The sequence below is a fragment of the Melospiza georgiana genome, chromosome 1 (assembly GCF_028018845.1).
Source record: "Melospiza georgiana isolate bMelGeo1 chromosome 1, bMelGeo1.pri, whole genome shotgun sequence".
In the NCBI taxonomy this organism is placed as follows: domain Eukaryota; kingdom Metazoa; phylum Chordata; class Aves; order Passeriformes; family Passerellidae; genus Melospiza; species Melospiza georgiana.
In genome coordinates, this window is record NC_080430.1 from 26,126,849 (window position 1) to 26,145,505 (window position 18,657).

The following is an 18,657-nucleotide window of genomic DNA, read 5'->3' on the forward strand; positions in this document are numbered from 1 at the left end:
TACTTTCATTTTCGAACGTGCAACATAACAATTTAATCAATGAATTTTTTAAAGTTTATTGGTGAAGAGGACAGTAAATCTTTTTTCTCCCCCCCCAACTATATTCTACCCTACATTTGTCTTTGTTCACATTCAACCTACCACAAATCACATTTGAAATAAATTGCTACATGGCAGATTTATTAGTTTTATTTGACTTATGTTACCAGAGTGGGAAGTCATTGATATTTCATCATTTGAGACCTGGATTTCTTTCTTTTGAATGGCAAATTATTGTCTTTAGAATATTTATTTTCAAAAGGAATTACAGAACATGTTAAGATTACTTAAAAAGTTTTCTTTTACTTATATTTGCTTTCTTTTTCGCTTCATAAAGTAGTTTCAATAATGCTTGTTGCATTTGTACATTTGTATAAAATTAATTTGTATCTATTCTTTGGTACCACAGATACCAGAAAACTTCTGTGTGATATCAACTTGTATTGGATCAGATGCATCTTATTTGAGATGATTTAAAATGAAAGGGTAAAATACATGCTACTCATTTTACCTATAGGCCCAATGAAGATTAATAAATTTCCAATGTAAGTGCAATGTATTTAAATGCATAATTAATGTGCATTACTGCAGAAACTTCTGCCAAGTCCTTCTAATTGACTTTTATTATTTCTTAAAATGAATTTTAAAATTTTTGTTCTGACAGGAATTTGTCAATTTCTCATTCAGAAGTCACATCGCTTCAGGTTATGTCCAAATTAAATGAGCTGAAATGCAAGAAATGAAAATTTAGTGATGACTGAATATCCAGGTATCAGAAAGACGTATAGCAAGATTACTTTGAGCAGTCTGGTTTAGTGGAAGGTGTCCCTGCACATGGCAGGTCGGTTGGAACCAGATGATCCTTGAGGTCCCTTCCAAATCCAAACCATTCTAGGGCTTTCTCTTCCCAAACAACAGTGCAAGACTTGAGAGAGTATTTTAGAAGGCTTGGCTGGTTTGAGGGTAACACCATTTCCAGGCCTTGATTGCGCCACTCAGCTGGGTTCTGAAGCCTCACTATGCTCACATAAAGCAAGGAAGTCCAGAAGATATTTAGTAACTTAAAATTGAGGCCATAATGAAAAGTACTTTAGCTTGCATTCTCCAAATTGCTGTGCCACCCTTCCAGAATGAGCAGCAGAATGTGCATCATGCATCACACCAGAGACGTTAATTGGTGGGATGATGTCGGTGCTCCCTGCCTGGGAAGGGTCCCAGTCTGATGGCTCATGACATGATTGGATTCCAGGGCTGTTTTTCCCAAAGTGAACGTCTGCTTCTGAAAAATGTCCTGTGGTGACAACAGCAACAGCATGACTTACCACTCCTCCTGACATGCACCCTTTCTTTCATCAGGGGGAGAAAAACCCACTTCATTCAGCTTTTCATCTATTATTTTTTCAGAATCATGCCTGAAGCCAGCTGTACGCTTGACCTGTGTTTATCCAATACAGTCTTTACTACTGTCCCTATCCAAACAGGACCAATAAAGCCCCTATCTTGTGACAGGCACTTCATAGCCACTGCTGCTTGCTCTGCAGTTCTTCATATCCATGGCTTCAGGAAAAGTGGATGCCTTCTTGTTTGAGCTTCTCTCATTATAAAACCCATAGGAAACAGCTGAGCAAATCCCACATTCCAATTTGAAAACTGTGAAGACCAGCTTAAGAAAGATGGTCTCAAAATGTTCAGCTGCAGCTTTTTTTAGATTTTTATTAAAGCTGTAGCTGCCTGGCTGACAGAGAGCAGACAGCAATAAGGCAGATGCTGCCCTGCCTCCCATATGTCCATTGCACAAAATTAAATCCCAGCTCCAGTCAGTTAGCACTGACTGGTGAGAAATCTGTCCATTGGAGTCCCAGCAGACCAGCTTGTTTGCCCAGCTGCTCTCTCCTGGGTGTGCTGCACCTGCTGGCAGGCAGCCTGCTGCAGCAGCCATGCAATGGCACCGTTTGTACCAAAAATGAGGTGCGAGGAACACCCTGGGAGAGCAGGGCAGGAGTAAAGCATCTCTCCTTAAACCCAGTGAAATTCTTGGGCTTATGTGCTTTGGCTTGGTTCAGGGAGGACAGTTTCTCTTTTTCTCTTTGAACAAAAATCATTGAATGGAACATAAAAAGAGAAGCTTGGGAGCCTTAGGACATGTTTGATGGTTGTACACATTCATAAGAGAGCAACAGAGTAGTTGCTTAAGGGAGTGTTTTACACCCACCCCCGACATGCTGCAAAACACGGCACAAAAGCCTCCAAAGAGACATCAGCTAATAATAAAATTGCTAACTATAATCACAAAACAAAAGGAATGGAATTATTTTCTTTCACAATATTAATTTTTTTTTCAAAGGCTTCTTCCTGCAGGGAGTAGCATTTGCACAGGCATTTAAAAGAAAGTGCCTGTATTTGCTGCTGAAGTAGGCAGGGACAATGCTGCCTGCAAACACCAGGATCTTCAGAAAAGCAGGAGAATGGAAGCTGGGAAGGTTCAAACAGGTTAAAATCAAGTCCCTCTGATGGCATTTTTACAAGACAACCCTCCAGATGGAGTGACTTGAACTTCTGCTGCTATTATTAAAATGTGGGAATATTTTTCCTCTTTCACTTCAAGTGCCCATCACTGGATGTATAAATGCTGTAAATATTGTGCCTATGAAACACTTTTTGACAGCCTTTTAATTATAATAATTAAAATCAGTTTACAAAGTCAGATTAAAAGAAGGCTGAGTTAGCCTGTGACTTTGCCTGCCTAGAGGTCCCTGGTGGCAGAGATGGTGATAGTTTTTGACTGTGAAATTCTTAGCTCTACAGCAGCCCCAACCACAACCTGATGGAGTGTTTTGTGTCAGCACAAAATTCCAACATATTATATTTTCATACCCGTGATAGTATAAATGACCTCAAGCTTTGAAAAAAAATACGGCAGCTTGTCTATCTGTTTAAATTATTAAGCAAAGAGCCAGGGACAAATCTCTGCTGTCATTTCTGTGTCTGCTTGCTGTGCCAAGTACACAAAGAAAGCATGAAGACATCAGTATGAGGTGCATTTTCAGTCAGGGAGCTTTTAGGGAAATTACAGGGTTCTGCAGAATTGCATTCCCCATTAGGACTGACTAGTGTTAAAGTGGAAAAGGAAAGATCTCTTATACCTTTTCCCCTCTGAGAATCTGCATGCTATGTTTGGGCAGAATGTTACATCTAATTGAGAATAATTATTCTATGAAATCAAGGCTGACTTTTTTTTTTTTTGGTGGCAATTCAGTTTTAATCTACCATTAATATGTACAAAGTAGAGCATTGCTGCAACATGTTGTGGATAGTTTAAAACCCTGAGAGTATGTCCCTTGTTATGACCCACAGAAAAATAATAAACAAAGGAACAGATTGTACTTGACTAAACCTTCATCTCTAAGCCCAAAGTAAGAAGATTTTCTTTGCCAAAATATGGCACTGCAGGGGTTAGACTCTGCTTTGGTATTTGGTAGAGTTCACTTCCTTTGCCAGAAAATGTTGCACTGAACTGATATTCTGTGGGTGCATTTCAGATACCTGGTCATAAGCACTGCAGAATTTCTGTGAATTAAAAAAAAAAGAGTATTTTAACATTTTGTATTTTCTAGTCTATCCACTTCAAGCAGGTCAGTGTACAGTGACCTTTAGCCACTGTACACTGACAGTGTAGAGTGTCTCTCTTTAGCCAGAGAAGACAAAAGGCTTACAGGATTTTCCTACATGCCTGGAGAGCTTGCCAGCCACTGCAAGGTGCCTCAGCAAAGACTGCAGCACTTAGACAGGGAAAGCACAGCCAGTCCCTAAAAAAGAGCTTGTAAAGCTAAACTGCTATGTCTACCCTGGTCAACATCCACTGTCTGATGCATTAGGACTTTAATTTTAATAATTTCTCATTTGAGAATAATGTGGTAATTAAAACAAATATAACCAAAGAAAACACGGAGGGAGGGAAACAATCATCTTGTGCTTTATGATTTGCAAGTCATGCACACTGATCTTATTAACATGACCACAGAAAACATTCTAGCAATAGTGCTCTGTTTATTTTTTCTTTAATGTCTATATCTTCATATGGTAGATATTCCCCCCTTTCTGGTTCCTCCCCAAACACAGTAAAAAGCTCTGCACAAAGTACTCTGTAATTTACTGCTTCTAAACTCTTTATTACCTCCTAAATTCTTACAGCCAGTTGTAGTGAGATGCTCCTGTGCCAGGAACTCACAGCCTAACTCCCGTCTAAGGCTCCCACTCAGCTGGTCCTGTGCTGAGGATTTATAGATTTGCTTTTTCAGTGCAACTTCCAAAGCTGAGTTTGGAGCAGCACTCTGATCTGGCCAGAGGATGCTTTGCTCCTCCTGCCAGAGCCTACCTAACACAGGGAGAAAAAATCCAGATGAAAGCCATCATAGCTGAAAGCTCTCTCTCCCTGGCTGTCAGCATAGAGTTTACAAGCAGAGTTGAGGTACAGAGGGAATTAGCAATGGTCACAAAGCTGACATTACCTTGTGCCTCTTACAGTGGGCCAATGTTGAAGATTGCAATGCAAAATGTTTTCAATTACCATCTGTATGGCAGATTACCTTTGTTGAGTGGGCAGTTTGCCTTATCTCTCTCTTTGAGTGACCACATTCACACCTCCCTCGGGAGGGGACAGCTGCTGATAACAGACTATTGAATGTCAGTGCATGACTGATAAGAACTGTAACATCCCGTTATGAGATGCTCCACCCAGAGGGAGGAGCCAAGCATTGCTACCTAGATATAATCCAGAGGTTTTTGAGACACCAGTACGGCTTTCTCCATGGGATTCCCCAGAGGAACAATAGCTGTCTCTTATTCCATTGGATCTTCAGAGGAAGAATACATCCTTCTCTACAGGACCCCCTTCCTCCAGCAGAACCATACCTGACACTGCAGGAGGACTGCAGCCACATTTCCAATTGGACTGCCACCAACACCCTGACCCACAGGGTGTCAGGTTGGGTTCTGACTCTGTCAGTGTTGTTCTAGTGTACTGCATTGTTTATTTTATCCATTTTTTTTCCTTTTCCCTATTAAACAACTGTTATTTCCTGGTCCCATATTTTTGTCTGAGAGCCCCTTATTTTAAAATTTATAGCAATTCGGAGGCGTGGGGAGGGTTTACATTCTCCATTTCAAGGGAGGCTCCTGCCTTCCTTAGCAGAATCCTGTCTTTCAAGCCAAGACAGCGGTCTCATCCATTAATATCAGCCAAATATTCTTATCAGCCAAAAGAAGCCCTTGCTTTCAAGTCTGTCCCTGAAAGCAGGATGGAGGTGGGGTAAATGCTGTCCAGCTTACTCTGTTATTGAGTTCCAGCTGAGCCATGGCTCAGAGTTTAGGAGCAGTTTGACTGTGCCATTGCAGTAGAATTGTGATGTGATGCTGTTACTCAGGCTGTGTTAGCATCCTGCTCTCAGCAGCGCAGCCCAGTGATGCCCTCAGAGCATCAATGTGCCATGTGAGTTCAGCATGTGGGGGCTGCTCTGAGTGCAGCCTCCACATCTACTGAGAAAAATCAGAGTCCTTGAAGATGAAAAGGTTCAGCTGAGAGCAGGATGTTGTTGTGTTCTGTGTACAGACCTCACTGTACTCCCATACTATTCAGCGTCTTCAGATTTCAATTAAAAATAAAGTCTTTTCAGGGCCTTGTTTTCGTCTCACACACCAGTCCTGAACTCCAACACCTGCTGAAAGGCTGTGCTTTGGCCCCTCACCCTGGCAAGGCCCTTCCAAGGGGGAGGCACAGCTGGTGAGAGCTCACAGAGGTCAGCACATCCGCGCTCAGCGGCGCTGGGGCTGGGTCAGGCACCTGCTGTGTGCACAAACCCTGGGCACAGAATGAGAAATTCATCTCCTGCAAACACACCTCGCTCCCCAGCCATGGCAAAGCATTTAGCTCTCACATGAGAAGCCTCCTGAGCAAGGAGAGGCCCACAGGAAATGTTTTTCAAGGATCAAGGAGCATTTATCTGGCTCCTAAACATCAGAGAATCTCTCCTTCAAGTTTTTTAGTGAAATTCTCTTTCAAAAAATAAGGCTCAAGCCTGGACTGTTTCCCAAAGGCAAAATGGCCTAAAAAAAGCTCTTGCAACAGGAAGAATTTTCACTCTGCATGACAGCTTGACTAATCTTGGCAGGTGCATCTATCAGCTTTTAGCTGCAAACCTAATGGCCCTACAGACAGACAGGTAGGAAAAGGGCTTTTATCAATGCCTCTGGCTTTGAAGTCAGGTTTCAGACCAGGAGTTGCTGATAAACATTTTGCTTGATGGAGAAAGGTATCATTATTTTTGTATTTCTGACCACAAAAAAAAAAAAAGTCCTGGGAGCTTTTTTCGTCATCTTTTTGAAGTCCTCATGAAGCACTGGGCTGTCCCCTAGCTCCAGCAGGCTGTCTCTCCTGCCTGCTAAAAACCTTTTGCAAGCAAAACAGCCCAGTTAAATCGATGAAAGTGTCCTGAATGAGGAACTAGCCTTGTTGGTGTTAAGCTGAGTGGAAAGACCTTTAGCTGATTGATTTCCCAAACCTCTCAGCACTGGAGTATCCTGTTCCTGAATATCCTCTGCTCAGCCAGAAGGCAATTATGTGCAATCTCATCAGTGGTGAATGGGAGGAAATATCTCCCTCATGGTGCAACATGTGATAATGATGCTCACTCAGGGTATGTGCCTTGTCCACTGCTGCTGCTCCAGATGGAGGTTTATGATTTTGTGAGGTGTTCCCCAGCAGTGCCATTGTCTAGCAAATACCTTCCCACCAGATATGAGGTCTCTTTGTGTCATCCTTCAAACTGGTTCATCCTGAATTTCATTTTATTCACTTCAGGATCACTTGATATTTAACATTTTGCTTTGATTGTTGACAGTCGCCTTACCCTGCAGAGCTGGAGGACAACTTGCAGATATTCCCTGGCAAACAGAAGTGCCAGGGAAATGTCAGTTTCCTTCCTCTGCAAAATCTGCCTTGGAAGGATGGTGGAGAATGAACTGGAAGGTGCAAGGAATCAGCAGCTAGGACCTGTAGTGCTGCTGCAAATGCAGTTCTTTGTTTCTGTCTGTGCGTCAAAGGCTGCCTCAGTTTGAGCAGTTCCCCAAAAAATCTTTGTAGTGCTGCCCACTTGAATCCATGTGCTGGTTTTTGTGTGAGAAAACAGGTACAGACCAAGCTTCCAGAGTGGCAGAGGATCACCCAGAGGCTGTTTCACAGCTGGCCCAGGCCCCTGTGGTTGATGCTGGTTGGATGCACGTTTCCAGCTCTCTCCACAGGGGCCCTTGCTCCCAGAACTGCAGCCCTGGTTTAATTCCCAGCAGTGTTCCAGAGGTCTCTGCCAGGGGTGTTTGCTGCTCCACTGCAGAAAAGGAGATGTCAGTGGTGCTCTGGAGCTGTCTGTCCAGATCAGCCTAGGCATTGCAGAGCTGCTGAGAGACTCTGAGCTCCTCCTGACCCTTCCCAAGACAATGGAATTTCCCAATCCTACTGGTACATTATTTCCCACTGCCAGGAAGAACCTGACTACTCTCCAAAAATATGAGAGAGGGTTTTTTAACCCAACTGGCTGTTAGAGAAGATCCATTTCCCAGGAGATTATTCTGCTGCAAGCAAGGATCTCAGGGTGCTTGTCCCTCACTGGGACAGCAGGAGCCATCCCAAGGTCTCACATATGACACTGAACACAGCAGATGGTCCCAGGGGTATGGCAGCAGCAAGTGGTGGCTGAAAGACCAGGAGGGGTAAGAGGAGAGGAGAGGCAAAGTTTGGGTTGAAGAGGGTATTTCCTGGGACACGAGAGAGAGAAATGACTTTTCAGGAAAATTTTTCAGCACCGCTGTTTTATTTAGGAAGCTCACACTGCCTGACCTGTGGCTTGGTAAAACTCACTGGAGCTTCTTCCTCCTCCTGCAAGGTCTTCTTTGCTGTAACTGGGGTAGCAAAGCTGAGTGTTCATCAGCACATAGGGCTGGCACATCAGAATGGCTTCTGTCTCCACAGAGTCAAATATACACTGCTGTCAATACTAAGCTTCCTTCAAAAATTGAAATCAGTGAATTGGTTTTGAGAGTAGTGAAAATAAAGAAGAGATTCTTGATGTTATAAAACTCCTCTCTGCCTTCACTGTGAAGGATCTGTGTTTTTTACTTGGATGAGTGGAAAAGTTTGCCATTGCTTATACCTTTTCCTTCAGCATGGTAGTCCTGCTGACTACCATGGTGCAAACAAGAGTAAGAGCAGAAACACCAGCTGCCTCTATCTGCTTCATGTAACTGGCCAGGCTGAGAAATGTCCTCCTTATCCAGTCCCTGTTCTCTGGAAGTTATACACCATAATTCCAAGGCAGCAACTTCTCTCCCTCATGACATTAACAAAGTCTGTATTAATTATTCAGTGTGGCTCAAGACGTTTAAATAATTAAGCACGAACAGCTAGGAAAAAAGGCTAATGCTATTGGTACTTTTCCCAACACTCAGGATTGCCAAATGGAAGAGTTCTGTGGAGAGAGGATGATTCCTCTTTTCCTTGGTCAGCAGAAGTTGTCAGAGAAACTGTGCATGGGGCTGGTAACCAGCCCACTTCTGCCAAGTGATCCATGCTGCTGCACCCTGCACAGCACTCAGAGAAAGAAATCAAAGTCTCGCTGCCTCTAGTTCCACCCCCTCAGAATGAGTGGAAGCTCAGCACACTCAGATGAGTGTAGATCAGTATCTCCCTACCAGACATGCAGTCTGAGCTGGGCTTGTGTGCGTGCAGCTGTGATTTACTGGGCTGAAGGCAGAGTCTGCAGCATGGGTTTTATAGGAACATTCATCCCCAACAGCTTTCTGCAGTCTTGGTGGTGTTGACAGCTTCCCTGTGTCCTCCTGCAGCTTCTCAGGCCTGCACTTCTCACCCTGTGTCTCCTCTGTTCCTGTGTGTGCTCTGGAAGCAAAAGAGAGACATCCCAGCTCAGACCCACGTTTCCATAGGCAGAGAGGATATCTTGCTTGACAAGCTGGTTCCCATTGTCCAGAGTGTGTTTTAATTTACCATCAAGCTGTACATTTGGCAGACACACTAGAGCTGGGATGCCTGTGAGTAGCTTTCAATAAACCCTCTTTTTGCAACATTCACACTATTTCAATTGCTAATGCATTGGCATGGTTTCCAAAGCATTGTCTTGAGAGGAAGAAAAGCCAGATAGCTGATATTTACACTAGAGATGGGCACTATAAACCATATTCTCATCATTGTGGTCCATTGTCCACGTAGGACACTAAATGGAGTATGTGCTAATTTCTTATTTCCTTTTTATAGCTAGACTTGAGCCCCATGGTTAGATAGAGGTGCCTTTGCTACTTTACAAATCTCACACATCACAGCCCGTGTAACCCACTCCTTGTCCTGTCATGCCCATCTCTGGGAAGAGTCTGGCTCCCTCTGTGTCTGTTCCAAGTGAGCAGCTGAAGAGAGCAGTGAGCTCCTGTGGCAATGTTCCTCACTTGGGGCTCACCAAATGTTGAATTTGCAGGCAACTCCGACATGGGAAGAGATGACAATCTTGACTCCATGTTTCAGAAGACTGATTTATTATTTTATGATACATATTAAAAGAAAATTATATATTAAACTACATTATAGAAAAAGAAAGGAGACATCAGAAGGCTGGCAAAGGAAAGGAAAGGAATGATAATAAAATCTTGTGACTGATCAGAGAGTCCAAGACAGCTGGACTGTGATTGGCCATTAATTAAAACAATCACAGGAGACCAATCAAAGATGCACCTGTTGCATTCCACAGCAGCAGATAACCATTGTTTACATTTTGTTTCTGAGGCCTCTCAGCTTCTCAGGAGAAAAGATCCTAATGAAAGGATTTTTCAGAAAATATGTCCATGACAAGCTCCCATCATCAGCAGCTCCTTTAATGGCTGGGAGCTTCCCCACCTCTCCTTACCCTTCATGTGACATAGACGCCACCCATCCTGGTGCCCTCCCTTGGCTCCAGTGTGGCAATGCCTTTCTCATTCTGGAGAGTTCTGAACTGGACCCAGTGCTCTAAGTGTGGTCTCTCTGGGAAGGAAGAGATGAAGGATCACTGCCCTGGATGTTGAGAGGTTTACTTTAGTAAAACCAGTGATCCTCACACCAAATCCAGTCACAGCATCCCTACTGACCCTGCAGTACAAACCATATTAGCCTTAGCCTTGCTGCCCTCAGTGCATTCTTGTTTTAGCACCTCTTAAACCTAGAAAAGTAATTAAAGAGAAGGACTATTCACCATAGAAACTGCTGACACTGCTACAGGGTGCCAGCTTACTCCAGAGGCAAAAGTCCCTGGAAACACAGAGTCTCCTCATGCTCCAGTGGGAAAGCTGTGGAGCCCAGAGCACAGGGGCTCAGAGCCTCTCTGGACCTAAAATCAACCCCTAAATCCATGAGCCAATGTTTCAGCCCTGCTCTAGCCTAAGGCCTAAGGGACTACACAGATTTCAGCTGTCCCTGGTGCAAAACCCATCCCTGAGATTATGATATATTTCATTGACCTGAGATTATATTTCCTCTAAACTGCCACATTGCCAACTATGACCAATCTGACTGTCTAAAATAATAAATAACAATTTAACTCCATTCATTACTGTCACTGTCACAGCTACTTCAGTGCAAAATTGTGGTTATGTTGTAGTGTAAGGAAGCATGTTCCAGTTTGCTGACAGCATTACGGTCTCTGGTAATTATCTCATTTTTCTTATCTCTGTGAGTCATAGAATAAAAAGAACAAGTGGTAAGTGAGGATTTTTTGTTAACACAATGTTAGGTTGCCTTTTTCAGACCAACCCTGCTGGGCTATGAAGGATGCACAAACCCTTGGCAGAAATAGCTCTAAATCAATTCTGTGAGCAGCTGTTTCATCGCTTTTATCTGCTTGTTTTATCCTTTGGTAATCAATGACCTATTTCATCTTTGATCTGACAGTAAGATCCAGAAATCACTTTCCCCCACATAAAACTACTACTTTGAATGGCAGATTATTTAAAAATGTGAAAGGATATAAAGTAAACCAAGCCTCTCAATACTGAAGAAAGAATCCTCTTTCACCCAGCTCATGTATTTAACCTGAAGTAAGTAATTTAAACAAATTCTGAGCATGATACAAAGGCGACATATGAATTAAGTCAATTCTATTCTGTGATTTGAAGTTGTCTTAACCAATCACGCTGAGGCCACAGAAAAGCTGATGTACCTGAAAGTTAGAGAGAAGTTTCTATGTCTGCAGCACATCTGTGTTTGTCAGGTCTGTCTTTATTGAGCTCACTTTTGCTTCACCAAGGGTCACTTGCTGCTCCAAGCCTGGAAAATTAAAAAGTCTGTCATTGAAGATATATAGGCAGTTCTGTGAGAGTTTATTTGACTGGGAGTGAACATTTAAAGTTCATTTTGAGGTCTCTTATTTTCTTATTATTACAAAACATTCTAAAATGACTTCAAATGGTGGTATTTCTGCTGATGGTTCCACCAATGACTACTGCCTATGTTTAGATCCTATTAAAAGCCTCAAAATTCCAATAAGAAAACCTTAATTCCAATAAGAAAACACAGCTTAATGACACTGTGTCCTTCAATAATTACTTTTCTGATATATGTGCTGTTTGTATGAACAAACTTCTTTCACCAAAATTACCTGGGGGGACATTTCATAACATTTATGGTTTCTGTCATCAGGAGAAAAGATATATAGCAGAAACATCAGTTCTGTCTAGCTCACACTGCCTCTGAAATGATCCTTCTCTCTGCCAGCGCTACATAAATCTTCATGGAGTGGGATGCACTATTCCTTCATCAATTTAGTGCCTATAACACTGCAAGATGCTGTTTGCCTCCTTTTCTCTTATTTGGAAAACTGGATTAACTGTGCAAGAGGACTAGTAAGGGAGAGGAGCCTGCTTTAACCACAACTGTTTGTTTTACTTTAGTGTCCCTGGGAATTTCCAAGTCTTTGTTTAGCATTTTGAGATAGGGAAATAGTAAAGGAAGGTTGCAACCAGAATTTTAATTTATAGGAAATTTCACTAGTTTGAAGTTTGTTTTCACTCTAAAGCAGAACAAAATGGCACATGAAAATATTTGAGGAAAAGGATGGATAAGAGGTAAGTAAGGTAAAATATTTTCCTTCAGTTTGTCTTCTTTTTCCATTCTTTCCAAGATAAGATTCAACATGTTTAGAAATGACAGTCATTTCAAAACACTGAACATTCCCAAACAAAAAGAAATTGAGTTAAGTCAGCTCATTAATAGAATTAAATTCTTCATTACATGAATATTCAGACTTGCCTTAAGCTTATTTTCAAACGAGAGAATATTACACCAGGGAAAATGATCCACTTTTGCTTTATGAAGCAGAGCAATAGGATGTTCTGCTGCAGGAAAGCTGTGTGCTAAAGGTCAGTGGAAGAGGCTAGAAATCTTCTCAGTCTTTTTGTTGTCTTTGACTGCTGACACCTTTTTCCCCCAGATCTTGTGTACCTGACTGACAATCAAGCAGGTGCTGGGTACTGGCAGCCTGGTACAGCACGGCCAACAGCCACTGGGGAGAAATTATGGACTGTAGCCAGGCAGAAAGGATAAATAGGGAAAATATTCAAGAATTTCATAGAATCATGAATACCAGGTTGGAAGGGAACTCAAGAATCATCTTGTCCAACCTTTCTTGGCAAGAGCACAGTCTAGACAAGTGGCCCAACACCCTGTTCAGCTGGATATTAAAACTGGCTGATGCTGGGGAATCCACCACTTCTCTGGGGAGATTTCCAGTGTCTGGTTGTTCTCATTGTGAAAAATTTTCCTCTTGTGTCCAACTGGAATTTCCCCAGGAGTACCTTGTACCCATTACCCCTCTTATTTTCCATGTGACTCCTCATAAAAAGAGAGTCTCCAATTTGTAGCCACCCTTTAAATACTGGAACGTGGTGACAAGGTCTCCACTAAGCTCTGTTTTCTCCAGGCTGAACACACCCAGCTGTCTCAGCCATTTTCAAAGAACAGGTTTCCTGGTCCTTTGGAAATCTTTGTGACCCTTCTGTGGACGCTCTCCAGCCTGTTCACATCTTTTTACAAGGACCAAACCTGAACACATGTTCCAGGTGCTGAGTGGAGTGGGATAATGATTTTTTTTTTCTTCTGGTGATGTCCTTGATGATGGAACCCACAATCCCTTTCCCACTGGCTTTCTTTGCTGCTCAAAGAGCTATCAGGGAAAGAAGGATATGATATTTTTAAAGAAATCCAGTGCATTTACTAGAGGCTGAAAAACTTTCTTTTGCATTTTCCTGTAAAACTGGTTAATGTGTTAAATATAAACTAGGGTGTTGTGCCTCTAAAGTTATAGATTTTGGCTGTGACTTCTGTCTTGTTTGAAACACAATCTGATCAATTGCATAATGTCCTTACAGAAAAAAATTATCAAGAACAAAAAAACGAGAATTTCAAAGGTCCTGAGCATTTACTCTTTTCACTGAGTTCTGATAAGAGTAGTGAATGTTCACTGCCTCTCAAACTATGCTTGAAAGTTGTGATTTCCTTCATTTTTATGAATATGACATTAAATTTATATCAACTCAGTATGGCCATTTTATAAGCATCACACACCAAAGTGAAACAGAAGTACCTTGAGGAAAATAAAATGGAGATTGCCTTGGAGAAAGAGACCAACCATCATTTCATCTGTTTCAAAATCTTTACCCAAGGCTCAATGTTAACACTGAAAGAGTGTTTTGCATATCAGGAGCAGAGATACAAGCAGGCACAAATAGTCACACATGCACAAGGCACAGGAAATTCAATATTAATCCAGACAAAGGTGGTTTTGCAAGGCCATGTATCTTTCTGCCAATAATGCTTAGCTGTCCTCTTCAAGGGGTTTATAATTCATCACTGTTCCCAGAAAAAGTCACCAAAGTCTAAGTAGTCAATTCTTCAGCCAATTTGAGCTACTGTATCCTTTGAAGTCTGTAAGGAAACACCAGTTTATAATCGCCATGGGCCTGGCCCAAGGTTTCTAAATAAAAATGAACATTAATTACATATGGAAACAGCCATCAATTCCAGATTGCATTGACAGACAATGGCTATAATCTAATTGTAGTTTTCCACTTTTCATGACCATCCATGACGCCAGCAGATTATTTAATTACAGCTTCTTTTCTCAGCCCAGGATACTTTGTAATTGCTATCTGGAAAACTAGATGAAATTAATTAAGAAATAAGGTGTTAGACATTAGGTGAAGATGAATAGGCCCAGCTAAGAAAGTACTAAAATACTACAGAATATTTATCAAAAAATCTGATGAAATCACAGAGGTATCAAGGCATGAAAGAGCCATAGTTTTCCCAAAGTGAGAAGACTGCTTGAATGGTCTTCCATTTATTTTCAGTCTACCCCTACAGCTCACTTCCTCATTAAAGACCTGAGGGTGTACAGCCAATTTTTAACATGAGTTTTCTTGTTCAGCCTGCTTTTAGTCCATAATTTTGCTAAAGCATCTCTGGCTACTCAGGAACAGACCCATCCAAAGCCTTAACTAGAAAGATGTTGGTGTTTCACATCAAGAAGCAATAGCCACAATTTTTTGTTTGTTTTTTAATACCCCCTCATTATTGTTCCAACAATGATGTGATGGTCATCCTACATAAATGGCAGCGCTGTATAATTCTGGAGCCCAAAACTTTCTCATTTCTCCAGAGAGAGGTTAATGTCAGTTTCCCACCATACTTGCAAGTACACCCCTGTATTTTATAAAGCATAGCCAAAAACTTAAAAAGCTGCCAGCTGAGTAAAAGCATCACTGCACACTGAAGCTAAAGGTTGCATTAAAGAAAACATCCTTCACTCAGTATTTACTAGGAAGAAAATAAGACCTTTTTGAGGAACCCTTTGTTCTTTCCCACATATTGAAATGTTTCTTGCCATTTGCAGTCTTCAGAGAACAGACATTTCTGCTTTTGAGACTTCTAGCAGATATTTACCAAGTTCAGTGAAACTAGAGACCATGGTCCATCCTTGACATGCTGAGCAGGTGGGACATTTCCTAACACTGCAGAAAGCTTCCTGGCAAAGATCAAAATGAGCAAAGTAAAGGGGTAAAGTGAAGTGCTGAAGAACCCATCCACCTCCAAAAAAACTGTCAGAATAAAGTATTTTTCATCTTGACTGGGGGGCCTTTGCAAATACCAAACTGCCTGCTTTGACAATATATTGTCCTTACTCACTGTACTCTGTCCATGTGTTTTATCCAAAGTGGAGTGGTGGAGTCCATATGGAAGAAATTGGTTAGTCATCTTGCAGTTTAAGGCATTTCTAAATTATCTCTTTTTTTTTTTTTTTTAGTGTTCCTGGTAGAGGAAAGTGGTGGGTTGATACTGGCTAGCTGTCAGACCTAGCTGCTATCACTTCTTAACTGGGCATAGGGCAGAAAATATGATGATAGAATTTATGGTTTAGGATGAAGACAGGGGGATCAGTTATCAGTTACCACAATAGCTCCTCTCTGCTGCCTCATCCCCTGGGAGAAGTCTGAATTTGTGTGGTCTGCAGTCTTTCAGAGCACACCTGCTCCCCCATGGCCCTCTCCACAGGCTGCAGGGGTTCTGCTCCAGTGCCTAAAGCACCTGCACACCTCCTGCTTCTTTCACTGCTCTGTTTGCAGGGCTGTTTTTCACTTTTTTTTCTTCACCTCTCTCTTGAGATCTGGTGTTTTGCCCTTTCTTAAATATGTTTTTCCAGAGGTGCCACTGGCCTTGATGGTACACTCAGGTGTGCCCTGAGGTCAGTCCATTGGAGGCCCCTGAAACAATTTGTGTCCAACTTAGGGAACCCACCTTGCTATCAAAGGCCTGCTGACTACATCAAATAGCAGGAGAAAGAAAGGGCAATTTCCTAGCAGCTGCTGGACCCAGGCACCACATTTTGCTAATCTCTAGAAGCTGGGAAAAAGCCTCAACAGCAGCTCATGGAGCAGCCAGAAGCACTGCCCCAGGCCACCAAACTGATGCTTCCCCAGCAATTGTCTTCAGCAATTCTAACATGCATTTATTGTGCTAATGTATTTACTCTTCCACAATGCCAGTTTGTCATAAAATTGGACAATTACCAATAAAAGCAATAGAGATGTTGCTGGCTGGTTTGAAATAGCAGCAAAATATTGCTGCATTGATTTCACTTCACTTTGGAGAGGAGGACAGAGAGATCATGATTTTCACCTAATTCTGTCTTCCTTTCAGCCCAGCCCCCTGGGCATTCAGGAATTCCCAACAGGCACTCAAGAATAAATAGCAGCATAGGGATGATTCCATAGGGATGCATCTGCAAACAATAGAAAATCACCCTTTTCCACCAAGTGGCTGATGCTGCTGATTATTTCAGCAGGCACTCCAGGGATGGAAGAGAAACAGCTAGCAACATCATAGGGTACAGAATTATAGAATTATAGGATACTCTGAGTTGGAAGGGACCCAGTGATCAAGTCCAACTCTCGGCCCTGCACAGAACAGCCCCGGGAGTCCTGCCATGTGCCCCAGAGAGCATTGTCCAAACTCTTCTTGAATTCTCTCAGGCTTGGTGCTGTGACCACTTCCCTGGAGAGCCTATTCCAGTGCTCAAACACCCTCTGAGTAAAGAAACTTTTCCTAATATCCAGCCTAAATATCTTCTGGCATAACTTCATATCATTCCCTCTGGTTCTATCACACACAAAAGAGAAGAGATCAGGGTCTGCCCCTCCTCTTCCCCTCATGAGGAAATTGTAACTGCAATGAGCTCAGTGACCTCAAATGACATCAGCCACTCCTCATATGGCTGCCCTTTCAGACCCTTCACTATTTTCCCAGCTCTCATTTGGACACTCTCTAATAGTTTAATATCCTTATTATGCTGTGTCACCCAAAAGTGCAGGCATTACTCAAGGTGAGACCACACCAGTGCAGAGCAGAACAGGACAGTCATCTCCCCCAACAGCCTGGCAATGCTGTGCTATCAAGCACAGGACATATATTATCTTGCTGTCCTGCATGTAGCAGGATTTCCAAACCCTGAGGTGTTCCTAGAAATGTGTTACCCTATCTAAGGGAATGTAAGGGTTCAAAAAGATATACCTAGAATAAAGATTTTCATGGTGGCAGAGACCTTGTAGAAAAGGATGTTTGTCTTCTCTTAAAGAAAGGCTACCTTCAGGGCAGGGCCATAATGGATCTGACACGGGAAATCTAGTCTGAGCCGACAATTTTTTTAAAAAAATACTGAATTGCTATACTTCATACACTGGAAAGAGGGAAGGAGACAGGAAAAGAAAAGTTGATTCCTTTTAATTTTTTTGTTCCAATCTTGTTTAGAAAAGCAATTTCCTCAGACTCATCAATTCCTGTCTGATTTGACAGACTCCCCCTTCATCACAAGTATTCTAAAATAGCATTGAGCATGCAAAAATTAGAAATCCCATTTTGCAAAACTGAAACACTGATGGGCTTCCAAATGGTCTTTCCTGCTTCTTTTCTCCATTTTCCCTTACATACATATGTCTCAGGGGTATCTGTTGGCACATTAAAATATCCTGTTTCTACTATTTGATTTGGGCTCTGAGCTTGATTTTTATATAATATTGTTGACAGATGCTGCCAGCTTTGTTGATATTCTGCTGTAAAATACCACTGTTCAATCTGAAGCTGATGCCTAGCTAGGAAAATTGCAGTGGCGAGCGCAAGGAAGGTGTCCACTATCTCAGGTGATGAATGCAGCAGCAGCAGCACCGTGCTGGGTGCAAGAGTCTCATTTATATCTCAAAAGAAGCCTGCCCCCCTGAAGACTGCAGGTTTAATTAAAGGCATTTTATCACCCAAAATTCTTCAAGTAACAATTGGCTTTTTTGAGAAAAAAAGCTTTAATTGCTGGATTGGCTCTTACTCTTTGTTAAAGGAGAAAATCTTTTTGTTCTTTTAATACCTCAGTGGAGGCCACTCATTGTCATGCTCTGATTCACACAACTCCAGAGGAAATTGCTGAAAATGGGTTTGTCCTGGTGGTGTTGAAAAGGGAGTAGTAGGCTTTTGATTTGTCTTTTCACTAAACACCTTCTGCAAGTTAAATAGATGCCACAATACAGCTAAAGAATATATATTCCCATACAACTATATGGGTTTCATTGCTCGTGTCAGACACCGACCCTAACTGAGTTCTACCCGAGCACACTCACTGGGATCCCATCTAAGCTTCCAGCTCTTGACTTTGTGAAAATATCTTCTAATAGTAACTCTGGATTTTCACCAGGAAAGACGAACTCATCTCTCATTGCTGTTTGCTTCAGTTTTTAAGTGTGCATACAGCTCAACAGACTCCACTCACATCAAAAGTACTCATACACATTTTCAAGAGTGGAAGGACTTGCTCAGTTACTAACCTAGTGTTTGAAGGAATATTTCTTTGGGTAAATTCCACAATTTTCTTGTTGTTGAAGTTGAGTGCGGATTGATGAATGATCAGAGAGATCATAAGGAGTTTAGATAGATTATTTAGTTTATGGAGTTATCCAGTCTACCAAAAAATCTGAGTGCTGTGAAACCACTGAGTG